The 20022-nt window shown below is 26.9% G+C and overlaps 2 long non-coding RNA genes across 2 annotated transcripts in view; both read left to right on the top strand.

Moving 5' to 3' along the window:
• Window positions 1-20022, top strand: part of LOC128295393 (uncharacterized) — a 54563-nt gene that overhangs the window by 28555 nt on the left and 5986 nt on the right. The window lies entirely within an intron of this gene.
• Window positions 8914-9707, top strand: LOC128295397 (uncharacterized). Its single transcript, XR_008285859.1, has 2 exons — window positions 8914-9013; window positions 9439-9707. It is a non-coding gene; the product is annotated as an uncharacterized LOC128295397 (long non-coding RNA).

Raw genomic sequence — 20022 nt, 5'->3', positions numbered from 1 at the left:
TTAAGATTATTTTGCTTCTTTTCATGCCCAAGAATTTGACCACGACTTGCCCACTGTTTGCCCCACAAGCATGATTCTTGCCTTCTGGGGAAGTTATGATTTTTCCCACAAGTTGATGTCATCTCCACTGTTTTATTTTTATTAGGCTAAAAATAATTGTGATTAATGGAGTTAACTCTATCTTGCTTTTCGTAAATTTGATCAAGTTTAATATAAAGTGAACACTTAAAATGATCGCGTGCTTAATTTATGTTCATGGCTATTAGGTGATTATTGAAACTTGTTCTTGACACTTAAATTGTTTTTCCTGAGTTCTCAAAATTTTAATTTTATTTAATTGTTAATAAGTTTTTCCATGTTTATGAGTACAGCTTAGAACGTGACTGACTGAGTAACAGGGGTAAGGTGCTTGGGTTTTCATTCTACTTCACGTCAAAAGGTTGTGTGACGTGATAGTTAAAGCTCCGCTAACCGAAATTAGTTCTTAAGAATGCGTTGGGCTGAGTAACCAGGGTTTGATGCTTGGTTGTCAGCACTCTTCGCGTCAAAAGGTTCCACATGTTCTTAGGAAAAATAAAAATAAAAGTATGTTAGGCTGAGTAACCGGAGTTTGGTGCTTGGCTATCATCACTCTTCGCGTCAAAAGGTTCAACATAAATAAATAAATAAAAAGAGAAAAAAAATATATGTAAATCAATAAAATTTGGGACTAAAGGAAGAAACAAAGAGGGTGTCTTGGTAGGCTTAGTAATTCACCTAATTTCCATGAAATAATTCAAATCGATTTTAAATTCTGTGTGTATTAATTGGAACATTTTTTCAAATTTTACTTAAATCAAGCTTAGGGTTCTCTTTATTTTTCATATGCATTTTTAACTAATTCTTATGAAACTTTGGAGTGGTATTTCTTTTATGGCAGAATCTAACTTTCACAGTGGATAGGAACCATACTTGAGGGCAAGCATAGACTAAGTAGGGGGAATTTGATAATGCTCTAGAATAACGTATTTTTACGTATTAATCATGTGTTTATTCTAAGCTTGATCCTACTAATTTAAGCTATTTATGTCTTTTTATCTTTTAGGGACTGATTTGGAGGCAAAAGCAAAATTAACAGACAAAAGTGCGAATTTGGAAACACAATGGGCTGATATGCGACACAGGAAAAAGATTGTGCCAAAAGTGCGAGTATGGAAGACACAAGGACTAAAAACGTAAAAAAAAGATATTTTATTTTATAAGACTCCATTTTATTTATATTAGGATAATTAATATTAAGATAATTATTAGGATTATTTAATTTTAGAATTTTATTTTAATTATCTTTATTTACCTTTAATTAAATGTATTTATCTTTTTAGAATTTAAGTTAAATTAGGCTATCTCCCTAGCACTATAAATAGGGGATGAAGTGACTCTATTTGGGGTGTTCATCTTTTTCTATAAACACTCTCCCCCTGAAAATCTAGGCTTTTGTCTCTTCATATTTTCTTTCAATAAAATTTCCTTTTCCATTTTTATATTTATTTTCTTTTCCACCATTATCATGAGCCACTAAAACCTATCTAGCCGAAAGTTGTTAATATTCCCCAAAAAGCGTTCTTGAGGCCTAGAATCCGTACTTAGCCTTCTTGCCAATTATTCATCATTTCTCCACACTACGGGCTGACGCTTCCGTCCATGGCCCTTAAGAAGTAAGCTTTTCAGCATATGCAAAGGCGACTGCTTTGTATGCTTTGGAAGGATTGCACAGTCGGTTCGTTAACTTACTGCGTCAGAGGTTGGCGAGCCAAAGAGACAAAATGGCGTGGGATTCGCCATTGAGAAGCGTTGATCTAGCATAGATTACTGGCTAGAGTCAGGTTCCCTAAAAATCGTAAGTCTAATCTTTGGAGCTGGTGGTCGTAGGCATTTTCTTCCACTATAACTAGCTTATTTGAGTTGAGAATGGTTATTTAAAAGTCGAGGATTGAACCCAAGGCGGAATGAGACAACGGGAGGTTGGAATCTCCAATAAGAATTTCTTTTCCTTTAACTCTCTTTATTATTTTTATTATTTTTGTAATCACAATTTCAGTCAACTTTAGATTCTATTTTTTTTTCCAAATCAAATCTTTAATTCCGTTATTTTTATTATTTTCTGTCACGCAGGTTTTCTTGGGCACGATTCTGCCTAGGATTTCGAGAAACAAGCATTCGTATAATCCGGTCCTTGAGGATTCGACCCTACTTCCCCTTTACCGTTCTTTTTCATTATTTTGTAGGGAATAGAATATTTTTGGTGCTCTCAATGACGCATTAGAAAAGGTCCTCTGAAATGAATACCTCATATATAAAAAAATTTACGAGTACCTCATATATAAAAAATTTACGAGTAAAGATTGAGTAAAGTGGCATTTGATCTCTAGGTCTTAAACTACCTGTTCTTTGGCAATTCAGGTAAGCTTTACAATACAAACAATAGTCTCGAAACAATGATGGCCAAAAGAAGCCACAATCCAGTACCTTACGTGTCGTCCTCTTCGGAATGAAATTCCTCCCACAAGCAAGTGAATGACAATGTTTAAGGATCCATCCACTGAACAAATTGTAATAACTTTGTCTTTTTTGAGTTCATTTTTCGTTGTTGAATAGTTGCTTTGGCCACTATCAAGTGTTCTCGAGGCATAGTAGATGACATGATAGTCTTTCCCAGTCTTTTGCCCAAGTACGACTCCCACTACGTAGTTGCTAGCGTCGCACATAATCTCGAATGGGAGTTCCTAGTTGGGTGGCTGTATGATCAGCGTCACGGTTAATGCTTCCTAACAATTTACACAAGGGTTGTGTAATCTTTTAAAAGTCATCGATAAATCATTCATAAAACCTACATGACCAACAAAAGAGCGAATTTCCTGCACACTGGTGGGGTAAGGTAAAAACTTGATTACATCTATCTTTGATTTATCTACCTCAATTCCCTTAGCAGATACCGTGTGGCCAAAAATATGTATTTCAAATTATGATGACCAAAAATATGTATTTCAAATTATGATGAAATTATAAATTAATACGTGATAAAAATTGTATATTGACCTCTCAAAAATTAGAATTCAATTTTAATCCCTAGGATGTGTTTGGGTGAGAGATTTGCATGAGAAATTTCATTTATATCAAAGTTTTAAAATCCTAAAAATAAAATATCAAAGTTTTTAAAATCCTAAAATAAATTTACTTGTTTGGGAAAATATATTTGAGAATTTCAAAATTCACAAGTAATTTCAATAGGGTGTGCTTGGATGAAGGATTTGTAAAAGAAATTTTATTTATATCAAGGTTTTAAAATTTTAAAAATAAATTTACTTGATTGAATAAAATGTTAGAGAATTTCAAATTTCCACCAAAAGAAGTGGTTTTCAAAATTCATCCAAATTTTATATTATTTAATACACGACCCCACCATAAGATAAAAATCAAATTAAAAAATTACTGTTATTTAATTTTAATATATACATATTTTTAAGATTTATTTTTTAAAAATATTTATAGATTTTTCAAATATAATAATATCTATATTGAATATTTTTTATATTATTTATTTTTAATAAATTATTCTTTTTATAATTACTTTTTAATTTATTTAATTTCAAGAATCTATTATTTATCCATACAAAGCAATTGATGCTAGCATTTTGAATTGATGAATCCTAAAATGTTAGTATTTTAAATATCACAAAGAATTTAAAATTCTTCATCCAAATGTACTCTAGAGGATTTCAATAGCTCAATTTTCTTTCTCAAATTCCACTTAAAGAGGTGATTTTCAGAATTCTTCATAATTTAATTTAATTTAATATACATGATGAAGCATATCCGTTGAACAATCAACGTGTAATTAAAACCGCCGAATAAGAACAAAAGCAAAAGGCAAAACTATGCAATAGGAATTGAAAGTAAATTAATTAATTAAGACTACAGAAATAAATTGGCATGTAATTACCAAAAAGTAAAAACGAAAGCGAAAGGATTCGTGGAATTGGAGTAATAAAATTGCAAAAGACTAACTAATCATTAAAGAAAGACCTTGATTACTGAGATAATGCCTTAAAAATGTTATATGTCTCAATTGTCAAAAGAGAAATTAGATGACAGTACACCTGCTCACACTGGCCATCACCTTTTAAGATTTGCACTGCATTTCCTTGATGTCCTTTTAATTCAGTATTAAGATATATTTTGCTTTTTTATCCAAATAATATAAAAAAATAATTAATTATAAAAATGGTATAAAAATAAATTAATTACGAAAATAGATGTTTGTAATAATATTTTGACGGTGTCATTTGATATATTGGTAGCACCAGATTAAAATGTAATGACTTAAAATATTCAATGACCTGATATGTAAAATTTTTAATTTAATAGGCTTCTTAAAAAAAAAGTTTTAAGGGTGTCGTGTGATAGTGTGACAGCACAAACTTTAAATAGAATAAATTGCTTATTCCCTTTCAATACCAAAAATCAAAAGGCCTCCTCCCAATTAGTTCAAAAAAAATCTTCTATCAAAAAGTATTTTTTATGAAAAAGTGATTCCAAGTAAAAATAAGTTTTATTTATTTTTAAAAATAATTTTCTCTTCAAATTATGTGTGGCATAGCAATTAACGGTATTCATAATAGTTTACTTTTGCTCACATTATATTTGCAAACTATAAATTTAACTAATAATTATAATTTATACATAATAAGAGTTTTCTAAAGCTTTTATAATTATAATTTTATACCCTGAATATTTTAGGTCATTATATTTCAGTCTGGTGCTGCCAATATATCAAACGGCACCGTCAAAACACTATAGCAAATGTATATTTTCGTAATTAACTGTTTTCTATACTTTTTTGTAATTAGTTATTTTATATTATTTATGTAAAAGAACAGATATATTTATTAATTTTCAAATGTATTTTGATTTGTATATTAAAAATGAGTAAATTAGTCATTGTATATTAGATCAAAAAGTGTCCTTTTATTAAAATTTTCATCAATTTTTACTGTTAAAAATTAGTCTTTGTATGTCAACATGAGATACACGTGACATGCCACATGGCATTGTCTGGTTATTCTATCATTCGCAGTAGTTTTTAATGGTACAAAAGGATGAATTTTTTAAAAGAAATGATATCTTTTGTTCTTTGATTTAATACAAAGAGATTAATTTATCTATTTTCTGAGTAGAAATAGCAAAATGTAATTTAACTCTTAATACAAAAACTTCAATAATAATTTTACCAAAAAATTGAGTTACAAAATAACAAATTAACCTTGCTTATGACATTTAATCAGTAGAGTAAATAGTTTGATTGTATTCATCTTTTAAATTTAAAGTTTTAATGATGCTCTGAAAGATTTTACCACTGATTCGCAGAGTTGGCAAAAGTAAATTTAATTTCGAAAAATTATTGGAAATTTGTTTTGAGTTCAAGGTCCCTTAATCCAATAAAAATAAATTCAACTTCCAAAAAAATCCAATTGTTTCAAAGATACAAGTGGGTTTGGTTAATCTCCAACCATGACGTCCCTATTGTAAACAACTGAAAAGAAATTTTTAAGTCAAAGCCAACCAGAGCTAAGCTACGAGTCGTCAATAAGTCATATGTGTAGACAATTACAGCCAAATGCTTGGATTAGAAAACCTCATTGCTTTTCTATATATATGATTGAATTTTGTAAGAAAAAATAACTATACAAAACCAATAGTAGAGCAAGTCTCATCACAAATTTCGCCACTTGGAGCATCCTTCTGATCACAATTGTTGCACTTCCACAAATTTTGATGGGAAATGTCACTCGGTTCATTCTGGCTCTTATGATGGCGGTGCTGTTACCTCATTTTGTGGTTTCATTCTCTATCAAAACAACAACCAATATCGACACAGATCAGTCAGCTCTTCTGGCATTGAAAGCCTGTATTGTTAGCGATGCTCAAAAGATTTTGAAAACCAATTGGTCTGCTGCTACCTCTGTTTGTAATTGGATTGGTGTCACTTGCGGATCCCGACACCAAAGAGTCATAGCTCTTAATCTTTCCAGCATGCTTCTCACTGGCACTATACCATCTCAAATTGGGAATCTATCTTTTCTTACTTCACTTGACCTGATGAACAACTCTTTTTATGGCTTTTTACCGGATCAGTTTACTAATTTGTATCGATTGAAACATATAGACTTATCTTGGAACAATTTCTACGGAGAAATCCCATATTCCTTCCCTAAACTTCAATACTTGTCTTTGAGAAATAACATTTTTGCAGGTGAAATCCGATCAGATATGTTTGAACATCTACCTAGATTGCAAGTGCTTTCCTTGAGCCTCAACAAGCTCTCTTCGGAAATTCCAATGGGTTTATTCAAGTGCAAAGAATTACAAGTTATAAATTTCGAATATAATAGGATGATGGGAGGGATTCTACCAAAAGAAATAGGAAACTTGACAATGCTTAGGATTCTACGTCTCGGCGGCAACATGTTCGAAGGTAATTGGATGGTATTTTAATTTTTTATTGTCGAATGCAAGGTAACAAAAAAAACTTTTTTAAAAAGAATTTTCATGCTTTTCATCAATCATGGTAGCACCAAATTCCTCAATTCATAATTTTAATGGTTGTGATTAATTTTTAAAAATCAAAAATATTTTTCCTGTTTTATTAAAAGAAGCAAATATGGTTATTGGCTTAAACATTAATGTGATATTTTAAGGAACATCAATTTTATGTTTAATTGTTACATGTTTTAATTATTAAAATTCTAAAAAAACTTAGAATTTCTTTCTTCTTTTTTTTTAACTTGAAAAACAAATTATTATCAAACTTGAAAAACAAAGAATTCATTATTTGTTAGAAGTAAAAGCAATAATCAAATTACTCAAAATAATTACTTGAATTCCACTAAAAGACTAATTTTGGAAAGTTTGGAGTGTTTTTAAAATTGCTTTTGATAAATAATAATAAAATATTTATTTTAAACGTGATATTGTAATAAAGAAAATTAAAATATGTATTAAAATGATATTTAAATTAATTAATGTTATGATATATGAAATATATAAATGTAAATTATAATTAAAACAATTTATTAGGTATTTAATATTATTGTGGTATTAAAAGATATTCAACTTAAATTATAGTACAAATAAAATAAAACAAATTACAGTAACTCATTATTAAAATTATGGTATATGAAATATAAAATTTAAATTTTTTAAGTAATTAATATAAATTATTTGTAAAATTTAATTAAATATATAAATGTTTATATAAAAGAGAGATAAGTTTATACAATGACAATCAAAGTAGCTTTTGAAAAACAAATTAGAATTTTTTAATTTTTAATTTGGCTTGAAAAGTCAAATTAAAAGGCTGGTTTCACTTAAAATCTATCTATTTACCATTACTTTTAACTTGAAAAACAAATTTAGCAAAAGCATTTTAAAACTCAATAGTAAACCTACTCTTGTTTTAAATCTTGGGTAATCTATAAAAATAGTCACTTTTTATTTTAGTCACTTATGTTTAAAATGTTACGTTTTAGTCACTTATGTTATTATTTTGTAATGAAGTAATCACTTTACCGTTAAGTTCTGTTATCTCTCTAACGGTAATCCTACGTGGCAGTCCAACTAGATTTTAAGTGCTAACTTGGATTTCTAAATGGGATGAAAATAGATTCTTAATTAAAAATTTAATTAATTAAAATTTTTAAACATAATCTTTAACTAAAAAACTGTTTATCTCCTCTTTTTAATTTTTCTTCCATCTCTTCTTTTTTTCAATGGGTTTTTTTTTTCTCATTTGAGTGGAAAAACTATTTGTAAGATCAAAATAGTTGAAATCAAATTGAATGCTTCATAAAGATAGATTCAATGGAGGGTTCAGGTATGTCTTCTTTGCATTCCTCTATCTCTTTTATTCAATACTGAAAAACAAAAGATTAGATTTTTTATTGTTTAATGAAGACCCTAAATTAAAATTCTTGCTATTTTCTTCTACTTTTTAAAATTGTTTGTAAACATGTATTTTATTTTGCGTCAGTATACATCCCATAAAATGCAGCTAGAAACATGTTTTTATGAACATGTATCATTCAAGCTAATTTTAAAATTTTCAGAAAAGGGTTGTTACTTTCACTGTTCTTGTTCCTAAGAATTATATTTTCTAGTTCTTTCACAGTTCTTGAATAATTGGTTTCTCAATCAAATTTTTTCTGATCTGAATCAACTTGTATATTCACAATCTCTTTGTGGGTATTTCAGATTATTCTTTCTTATTGTTGATTTCAACTATTTTGATCTTAATAATAGTTTTTCTAGTCAAATGAAAAAAAATCCATTGAAAAAAATAAGAGACAGAAGAAAAATTAAAAAGGGGAGATGAACAGTTTTTTTAGTTAATATTTAAGTTTGAAAATTTTAATTAATTAAATTTTTTAAATTAAAAATCTATTTTCATCACATGTAAAAATCCAAGTTGGCACCTAAAATCTAGTTAGATTGCCACCTAGGATTACCGTTAGAGAGATAATGGAACTTAACGGTAGAGTGATCACTTCATAACAAAATAATAATATAAGTGACTAAAACGTAACATTTTAAACATAAGTGACTAAAATGTAACCTAAGGCAAACAAAAGTGACTATTTTTGTAGATTACCCTTAAATCTTTTATGCTTGACATCAAGAAATTAATTGGCTTAAATTGCGAAATTGAAATTGTTTGAGCTTTAATTTAGTGTGGGTAATAAAATTTGTATTATTGGACTTTGATCTTTTAATCTTAAAACAAAACTAACAATTAATTTTTTTCATATTTGATTCATAAATTAATTTGATTGTGTAGGTGTAATTCCATATCAAATCGGATATCTTCTCAATCTGGAAGAACTAAGCATTTGTAACACTTTGTTAAAAGGACACATTCCGCCATCCATCAGTAATTTAACACGTTTGACGATTCTCGATTTATCCACAAATTCTTTAACAGGTATTATAGATCATTTTTTCGCTCTCCTTTTTCTTGATTGTTATTTTTTTTAATTTTTTTCAATTTATATATGTATCAAAGCGTTAATGGAAAATTTTTACTCTACCAACAGTATTCATAATAAAATTACCTTATGATTTTTCCAAATTTTTATAATTTATATTTACCTTCAATTAAATTTTTTAGCTTTATGATTTGGAATATATTCGACCTCAACATTTCAAAACTTCTTCTATTTACCTAGTAATAATGAGTTAAGTACTATATCACATTTCTTCAATATATTGATTTTTTTAATTTCTTGTTCAATTTCTACCATATTTTTTAGAAAATACAAATTTGTTAAAAATTGTATACTTGTGCAGTGGCAAATTTGCTTTTGAATCATGCTATCACATGGATGCTTTTTTATAATGATATTTCAGGTGTAATCCCACATCAAATTGGAAATCTTCTCAATTTGGAAGAATTAATCCTTTATTCCAATATGCTAAAAGGGCCTCTTCCGTCATCCATTAGTAATCTAACACGTTTGACAAATTTCGATTTATCACATAATTCTTTATCAGGTATTATATAATATTTCTTCTGTACATATTTTCCCTTAAATTAAATTTATATTGAATTTCTAGAAATGTGTTAAATATTTTATACTTGTGCACTTCATTTAATGGTAAATCTGCTTTTGAATCAAGCTATTACATTGTTTCATTTTAATAATTTCATTTAATTTTAAATTTTTTATATATTTTAAAGAGTAAAGACTAAAATAATAAAACTGTAAATATCGAAGATTAAAAAGCTGTTTTAATTTTTTTATAATAGCCACATCAGAATTTTTAACAAAAATTAAATGTATGAACTAATTTTTAAAATAAAAATATAGGTAACCAATATCTCGAAATTAAACTTCAATACTTATCTTTTAAGTGTTAAGAATTTTACAGGTCAAATCCCATCAGATTTGTTTGAACGTCTACCTAAATTGCAAAGGCTTGACTTGGGTGAGAACCAAGTCTCTGGAAAAATTCCATTGGGTTTATTCAACTGCAAAGAGTTGCAGAGTTTAAATTTAGATAGTAATAAATTGGAAGAGATTCTACCAAAAGAAATAGCAAACTTGACAATGACAATGCTTGAGGTTCTAGATCTCGACAACAACCTGTTGAGAGGTAAAAGGAAAACAGGTGGATGCTATTTTAGTTAAAGTACGCTTTTTGGTGACAAAATTTTAAGAGGAAATAAGAATATTTAAAGATACAATGTTTGAAATTTGAAAAAAAATTAATTTCTATTTCTTTTGAAATAATGTTTAGGTATTAAGATTTGAAAAATAAAGAATCCATTATTTTGTTAGAAGTAATGCTTTAATTCTTCGAAAGAATTAGTTTACTATTAAGATTGAAAAGTTATTTTAAAAAGTTTTAAGTTATTTTTAAACATGATTTTGTAATGAAGAAAATTAAAATATATATTTAAATAATATTTAAATTAATTAATATTAAAATATATGAAATATACATACATAAATTATAATTAAAAATAATTTAATAAGTATTTAATATTATTTTAGTATTAAAAATATTCAACTTAAATTATACTACAAACAAAATAAAATAAAAGATTTAGGAAAGCATTTTCGGAATCCAATAATAATTTCATCCTTGTTTTCAATCTTATATGCTTGATATAAAGAAATTAATTGGCCTAAATTACAAAATAAATATTATTTGAGTTTTAATTTAGTGTGTACTACATTTAAAATAAAATGTGGGTAATAAAATTTGGATTATTGGACCTTGATCTTTTAATCTTAAAATAAAATTAACATATATTTTTTATATTTAAAATAATAATTTGATTATGCAGGTATAATCCCATATCAAATCAGTAATTTGACACGTTTGGAATTTCTTGATTTATCCAATAATTTTTAACAGTATTATATATCATTTCTTAATACCTTTTTTTTCTTTTTTCTTAAATTTATTTATTGTCCAATTTATATATGTGAAATTATCAATGAGTTAAATATTTGACTCTTGGAAATTTAACTTAATCTTTAATTGAGATGATTTAAATCAAAATTATATGCTTCTACAATTACTCAAAATTAAAAATAGTTAGATCTAAATTAATTATATGTCACCTTCACTTTGGTGTAAAGGTGGCATCGAGATAAGTAATTACTTAGACTCTAAAATAGTAAAATTATAATTTGATTTTTATAAAAAATTTGAAATGTAAGTTAATATAATAATAAATGGGTAACTATTCTATCCACTATTAGAAGAGTAAAAATAAAATAAAAAAACTTCGTCTAAATTAATGATAAGTGCTTTTTTAATTATTTAATTATTAATTTATTATACCTTCAAAATAAATGACATTAACCTAAACTTATTTGTGGAATATTTTTATTCCGTTAACAATATATGAGATAATCATCCATAATAAAATTATATTATAATCTTCTCAAAAATTTATAATTTAATTTGAACTTCAATTAATTCTTTTTAGCTTTGTCCCTATTTTGGCAAGACATTTATGATTTGAAATATATTGACCATTTAAATTTGTATTTAAATGATATTTAAATTAATTAATATTATGAAATATGAAATATATAAACATAAATTATAATTAAAAATAATTTATTAAGTATTTAATATTATTTTGGTATTGAAAATATTTAACTTAAATTAAAATACAAATAAAATAAAATAATTTATAATAAATCATTATTAATATTATGATATATGAACTATAGAATTTAAATAAATTTTAAATAATTAGTATAAATTATTTACAAAATTTAATTTGAATATACAAATTGTATAAATTTACACTTGCTTGAAAATTTAAATTTAAAAACTGATTTTACTTAAAACTATTTATTTACTGTTGCTTTTAACTTAAAAAAAAAAGGATTTAGGAAAGCATTTTCAAAATCCAATAATAAATTGATCCGTGTTTTCAATCTTTTATGCTTGACATAAAGAAATTAATTGGCCTAAATTACAAAATAAATATTATTTGAGTTTTAATTTAATGTGTTTTCCATATAAAATAAAGTGTGAATAATAAAATTTAGATTATTGACCTTGATTTTTAATTTTAAAATAAAATTAACAAATATTTTTTTGATTGTGCAGGTATAATTCCATATCAAATCGGTAATTTAACACGTTTGAAATTTCTTGATTTATCCAATAATTCTTTAACAGGTATTATATATCATTTCTTAATTCATTTTTTTCTTTATTTTTATTTTTCTTTCTTAAATTTATTTTTGTCTAATTTATATATGTGTAATTATCAAGGCATTAAATATTGATTTGGAAATCTAATTTAATGTTTAATTGAGATGATTTAAATCAAAATTATATGTTTCTAAAATTACTCAAAATTAAAAATTGTTAAATCTAAACATATTACATATAACCTTCACTTTGGTGTAAAGGTAGCATCAAGGTAAGTAAGTACTTAAACTCTAAAATGACAAAATTGTCAGTTAATATAATAATAAATGGGCAATTATTCTATTCACTGTTAGCGGAGTAAAAAACCGAAATAAAAACTTCACAAGTGAGTCTAAAATAATAACAAATATTTTTTAATTATTTAATTATTATTTTATTATACCTTAAAAATAAATCACATCAACCTAAACTTATTTATGAAATTTTTATTCCACTAACAATATTTAAAATAATTATTCATAAAATTACATTATAACCTTCTAAAAATTTTATAATTTAATTTTAACTTCAATTAATTTTTTTAGCTCTGCTACTATTTTGTCAAGACATTTATGATTTGAAATATATTGAATCTCAACATTTGAATTTCTTCTATTTACCCAGTAATAATTAGTTAAGTACTATATCCCATTTCTTTAATATATATTGAATTTTATTTATTTCTTAAATGAAATTGTTCAATTTCTACCATTTTTTTTGAGAAAATACAAATTTGTTAAGTATTGTGTACTTGTGCATTTCATTAGTGGTAAATTTGCTTTTGAATCATGCCATCATATGGTTGCCTTTCTTTATAATAATATTGCAGGTGTAATCCCACACCAAATTGGGAATCTTCTCAATTTGGAACAATTAAGCATTCCTTCTAATCTGCTAGAAGGGCCTCTCCCGTCATCCATCGGTAATATAATACGTTTGACAAGTCTCCAATTATTCAAAAATTTCCTAACAGGTATTATATAATATTTCTTCAATATATATGTTCAATTCCAAGATTTTTATTTTTCCTTGAATTAATTTTATGTTGAATTTCTAGAAATGCCTTCAATATTTTGTATTTGTCCATTTCATTTAAAGGTAAATCTGCTTTTGAATCATGCTATCACATTGTTTTATTTTTTAATAGTTTTATTTAATTTTTATTATATATTTTAAAGAATAAAGACTAAAATGATAAAAACTATAAATATTGAAGGTTAAAAATTATTTTACTTTTTTATAATAGCCACATCTGAAATTTTAATAGCAAAATTGGTTGCATGAACTAATATTTTAAATAAAAAATATAAGGATCCAATGTCTCAAATTTGAAGTATAGGGATTAACATTTAATTTTCAAAAGAGTATAAGGACCTCTAACATATTCAAACCTAAAATATTTTAAGCTAAAAAATATAATAAGCCCTTAACATTTTCAAAAAAAAAAAATCAATTCAAGTCCCTCTGTGTAAAATGCTCCCAATTAGGTCCTCAAAAGTTAAAAGTTCAACAGTTAAACCCTTTGTCCAACGGTCTTTGTCATTGATCATTATTGTAACGAAAAATATTAAAATATATATTTAAATAATATTTAAATTAATTAATGTTATGATATATGGAATATATAAACGTAGTTTTAATTAAAATAATTTATTATTTTGATATTAAAAATATTTAACTTAAATTATAGTACAAATAAAATAAAATAAATTATGGTAACTCATTGTTAATACTATGATATATGAATTATAAAATTTAAATACTTTTTAAGTAATTAATATAAAATATTTGTAAAATTTAATTCAATATATAATTCATATGTATCTTTTAATATTTTTAACATTAATCTTATTAAAGGTTATTATCATATTTTTTTTTGATACAATATTTAAAATTACCTGTAACATCTCATTAACCTTTAAATAAGAAAATAATACGCTTCAACATACTCAAATTCATATCTTCATGCTCTAGCAATAATACTGATGTCACAATCAATTGAAAAGATTTTATAAAGTGGCACTTAAAAGTAGCTTTTGAAAAGCAAATTAAAAGTTTTGGGGTTGGTTTAGAAAGTCAAGTCGAAAAGTTTGACTTAAAAAACTATCTATTTGCCATTACTTTTAATATGAAAAAACAGATTTAGCTTAAAAAGCATTTTTCAAAATTGGCTCTTGTTTTGAATCTTGTATGCTTGACAGAAATAAATTAATTGGCCTAAATTACAATACAGACATTATTTGAGCTTAATTTAGTGTATGTTATATTTAGAATGAAGTGTGGAAAATAAAATCTGGACCATTGTATTTTGATCTTTTAATCTTAAAATAGAATTAAGTATTTGTTTAACAAATTAATTTGATTGTGCAGGTGTAATTCCACATCAAATTGGTAATTTAACAAGTTTGCAACTTCTCGATTTATCTAGTAATTCTTTAACAGGTATTATATATACTTTCTTCACTCATCTTTTTTCTTGATTGCTTTTTTTTCTTTCTTAAATTTATTTTTTCTTCAATTTATATATGTGTAATTATGAATGCGTAAAATATTTGGCACTTGAGCATTTAACTTAATGTTTAATTGAGATAATTTAAATTCAAAATTATATGCTTCTAAAATTACTCAAATTTGAAAATAGTTGGATCTAAATATATTATATAAATGTATTATATGTTACCTTCACTTTGGTGATACTGTCATTATTTAATTATTTCAACCACCTTTTTATGTAGTACATGACATATTAACATAACTAAATTATAGAACACTCAATGTGGGTGAAAATAAAATAAGACTAATACATTTAAAAAACTTCTGAATTATAGCACATTATTAAACAAAGTTCTTATGTTTTTTTGTTAAATAAACCCTAATTTTAACTAGTGGCAGAGTTAGAAAAAAATTTTGGGGCGTAATTAAATTATATATTTTAAAGAATTAAATTAAATTTTATTATTTTTAGGGTCAAAGTATAACTTTACCATTACTAATTTAAATTTTTATAAATTATAAAAAGGACTAAATGGAAAATTTTTCATTTTTAAGGGGCCGAGGTCCCTGCCTACTCCTTAGCTCCGCCACTGATCTTAATCTCTCAATGTAAATCTAAAAGCATAAGATTTAAAAATGTAGTATGATAGTTGTTCACCTCATCTCTAAATTAATAGTTGGGGTTTGATCCTGCTCATAATAATAAAGCAAATTTCATAACTAACTATTTACTTCTTTTAGGAACACCCATAACGAAGAGATTAATCATTAATAATCACCACTATCAATAATAGGTAGTTGATTTTGAAAAGAACCCTTTTAGTCTTAAAAAAAATTTCAGGTTATTGGAGTCCTTTGCTTTTCTTCCTCAATTGTCTCTACCTTTTACTCTCTCTTTCTCGGCTTCCTCCTTCCTTTCCACAAATGATATTGCATACACAGCAAAGGCAAATAACAAGCAGGTGAGAAGTGTCTGTAGTCACAAACAGCCATTTTTCTAAGCCTTGACTTTAGCCTTTTCTCCAAAATGTATAATATTCTTCATTTCTCATATTTGAATTCCGCACAAATTCCTAAATTGAGATACAATATATTTTCATTTACAAATATTTTTTAATCCATCGGACCTTCAATTCTTAATTTCACTTGTTTAACCACTTCAAAATGTCATAAAAATCTAATTTTTTGGTCAAAAATAAATATTAAATAATAATTATAGTTTTTTCAGTTTTAAACGGATTTTTTTTTTGTTACTAGTTTTCTTTTTTCGGCTCAAACCGATTTTTCCATTTCTTGTTATCTAGTCACTAGTTACGTATTTAATTTTTAGTTCAATCGGTTCAATATATCCCTCAAATCAGATTTTGACAATACTAACTAATACAGATATAGTTATAGATAATAGTGTTTACAGTTATATAACATTTTTTAGTTTTTGCTCATTGTGATAATTAGGAGTGGAACCCAACCAAATGGATCAAATAATTGGGAACGGGGTGATATGATGAGGTTGAATGTTGAATTTGTTCAGTGGATGGATAGATAACTACCCACTCGAATGCCTTTCAACTTACATGTCTTTTACCTTTTAAGTAATTGATTTTGCAGGACATATTCCAATTACCTTGGGTAATCTAAGATATCTACAACTGCTGGACATATCGGATAATGATTTAAGCAGCACACTGTCATCCTCGAAGAGCAGCTTTCTATCATCATTAGCAAACTGCAGTGACTTGAGTTACTTGTCATTTGCAAGAAATCCATTGATCAGTGGTTACCTTCCGGCTTTTATAAGAAATCCGTCGATTCCTCTTCAATATTTCGATGCTTCGAGCTGCAACATTAGTGGCAGAATTCCAGGGGAAATTGGGAACTGGAATCCAACTAATTTGGGATATCTTGGCCTTAATGGAAATCAATTGGAAGGGATACTGCCGTTATCTTTGATTAATTGCAGCGAACTACGAGTTCTGAATGTTGCAAACAACAACTTAAGTGATACCTTTCCCCATTGGTTAGGCATGCTTCCAAGGCTGCGAGTTCTTATTTTGAGATCTAATAGATTCCATGGTTCCATTCAAGATTCCTTAACCAATTTTTCCTTCTCCAAATTGCAAATGGTTGATCTCTCTCATAATTACTTCACAGGCTTATTGCCAACCGAGTTCTTCCAAAATCTCAAGGCTCTGAAAGAAGAAGTTGGATATGATTCTGAATATTTTTCTTACTCTGTTAATTTAACAATAAAAGGTTTGGAGCTAGAGTTTACAAAAACCGTACATATGCCCATATTCACATGCATAGATTTGTCGGACAATGTATTCCATGGAGAAATTCCTAAGGTAGTTGGAGAGCTTAGATTGCTTCTTGCACTCAATCTCTCTCATAATAGCCTGACTGGTCCTATCCCACCGTCATTTGGCAATTTGGCAGCACTTGAATCATTAGATCTCTCATTTAATAAGCTGAGTGGCAGAATCCCTTCTCAATTGACAAATTTGACATTTCTTGAAGTGTTAAGGTTTTGGAACAATAATCTTGTGGGGCCAATTCCCCAAGGCAAGCAATTTGATACATTTGAAAACGACTCTTATCGAGGGAACTTGGGTTTGTGTGGATTCCCATTGTCAAAGGAATGTAGAAATGATGAAAGATCAGAACAAGCACAAGATGAGGAAGATAATGGAAATGGAATAGCTTTTATTTGGAAAGTTGCGATGATGGGGTATGGATGTGGAATGGTGTTAGGAATTAGCATTGCATATATTGTATTCACGACAGGAAGACCATGGTGGCTTGTAAGAATGATTGAGAGAGACTTGCAAAACAAAGTTTCAAGCTGGTTTGGGAAGAAAAGAAAGTAGCCCTGCAAATCCATCTTTATATGTGAGTTATTGTATTTCATAGAAATAAACATGCTAAATGAATAATTAGGTAAATCTCGAATTGATTATTTTTATTTTCATCCATCAGGAATGAGTCCGAGAAAAGATGAAGTTCCTCAGCTTCTATAAAAGCAAGATGTCATGTATGTTCTGCACCCATAGCTGCTTCCCTCCGTGGAATGTATGTTCTGATAACGGGTGTTCTTACTGATAGTTTGCTTTGGTTTTTCAGTTTTTCCTTGCATAGTTTTTCAACTTTCATGGTGTGGGATTTTAACATTTCGCAAGAAGTTGATTTGTTTTCAAGTTTTGAAACAAATTGAAACACCCCACTATTAATACTTCTTTATTTTAGACAAATGTTTGTGTGATAAATTCTTGTAACCTCATCAACCCGGCCTAGACGTTATATTCAAATTCAGAAGATTACATTAGTCATCGAAATGGCTCAGTGAGTTACTAGAGTTTTTAAAATCAGTTATTTTACAATATTTAATTTATCTTAGAAGGAAAAATTTAGTTAATTATAAATTTATTTATTACTCAAAATTTTAATTATACTTTAGCAGCAGAAAACAACAACAACCCAAATATCTCATACCACTGTACGAAATAAAATAATACAATCTTTAAATGATAATATATCAAATGCTGAGAATAAGTATTTTAAATATAAGCCGAGCCGAGACTCTTGGGATGTTGCATCTTCATCCTAACTTGGTGGGTTATCTGTAACACCCCTAACTTATCTCCATCGTTTGATTAGGGTTACGGAGAATTACAAAAAATTACGGTACCTAAACTTGGTGGGTTATCTGTAACACCTCTAGCCTATCTCTTGTATTTTTACTATAACATTCAGTAACAAAATTTAATTACAGTAAAAATAAACTCACGGGTCTTAAATTGAGCCTGCGAGGACCTAAAAATAGTTTGAAATATTTTGGAGTCATTTTGAAATAATTTTGAAAATTTTGAAAACACTTGAAATATGGCCAGGCCGTTGATTTGGTTGAGCGGTACGATTGGCTCAGATAAAATTAAAAAATATGATAATTACAAGATTAGTCATTTTAGTAATGAGATTAAATATTATAATAATAAAATTAAAATTAATGATAAAACATATGTTTAAATTCAAACTTAGTAATAAGGTAAAATAAGAATATAAAATGATCATAGAAGATATTAAACTAAAAATTATATATAATGAAAATTTTGAGTTGTTCAATATTTTGAAAATTTCAAGTGGGTTTATCAATAGAATAATACTATGTACCATAATTTTGTTTTTATTAATGGAGTATTTGTATGATTTATTTAAATATGATGTCTCACTTTATGTATTTTAATTAATTAATTATTTTATAATAATTTTAAATTATTTATTATATTAAATTTAAACTTTACAATTATAGAAGTTAATGGTGTTGTTGTATCGAAAATGAGTAAATAAATTAACAATCCCTCTTTATGTTAATTGACTTGAAATATATATGTTTGTACCTATTTATTTATTCCCATGTAATAATATTATATAAAAAATAGATGAAATTAGACTAGACTTAGAGTGGGTTTAGATGGATAATACGTTTTAGCTGCGGTTAGTATAAAAATAGAGGTGACAGTGAGATTAGATATTATAGCAATACTATAGCGTGAAATAAAAAATAAGCTAAACGCAACGTATAGCACTCCACCGCTCATCTAAATACATCATTACTAGCATAGATACAAGAATTCGAATGGTCGATACAATTAAATTAAGTCCCTGCTAAAATAATAAAAATGACTGTCTATCGATTGCAATGTTGCTGATATTTAAGTAACTTGATTTATTTATAATAATATGAATTTTGGCTGAGAAAAAAAAATCTTTTAAATGATTTAATTTTTATTATGTGGATAAGGTTGACGAAGACCATTTCAAGTCAATATACAGATCTCTAGTATTACTATTTTTATCTCTATCAATCATGCATGATTGTCTTGCATGCCCTTTTTTTAATTTTTGTTTTTAGTGTGAATGCTTAAAAATCACAGTAGCTAGGAGCAAGGGTATGAAAGTAGATATTTTCGAAATGGGTTAAAGATGTGCAAAGAGAAATTACATTATACTACACTTGTTCACACTAGCCATCACTTTTAAGATGTTGACTGCCATTTCCTCCTAATTAATTGTTAAATGAACAAACTCACTCATGAAATTGGACTGCACTTACCGACGTAGAAATTTAAGAATCTGATTGTTAATAGGATCAAATTTATATCCTAGTGAAAATGGTTAAAAGGTGACGTTGAAAGTACGTCTTTAATAACTCTGGTTAAATAAATAAAAATAGTGTCCTGATAATTTGTATCAATTAAAATCCAATTTGTAAACATG

The sequence above is a fragment of the Gossypium arboreum genome, chromosome 1 (assembly GCF_025698485.1).
Source record: "Gossypium arboreum isolate Shixiya-1 chromosome 1, ASM2569848v2, whole genome shotgun sequence".
Lineage (NCBI taxonomy): Eukaryota > Viridiplantae > Streptophyta > Magnoliopsida > Malvales > Malvaceae > Gossypium > Gossypium arboreum.
The sequence above is the reverse complement of the archived record's forward strand: the minus strand, read 5'-3'. Positions and strand labels throughout refer to the sequence as shown.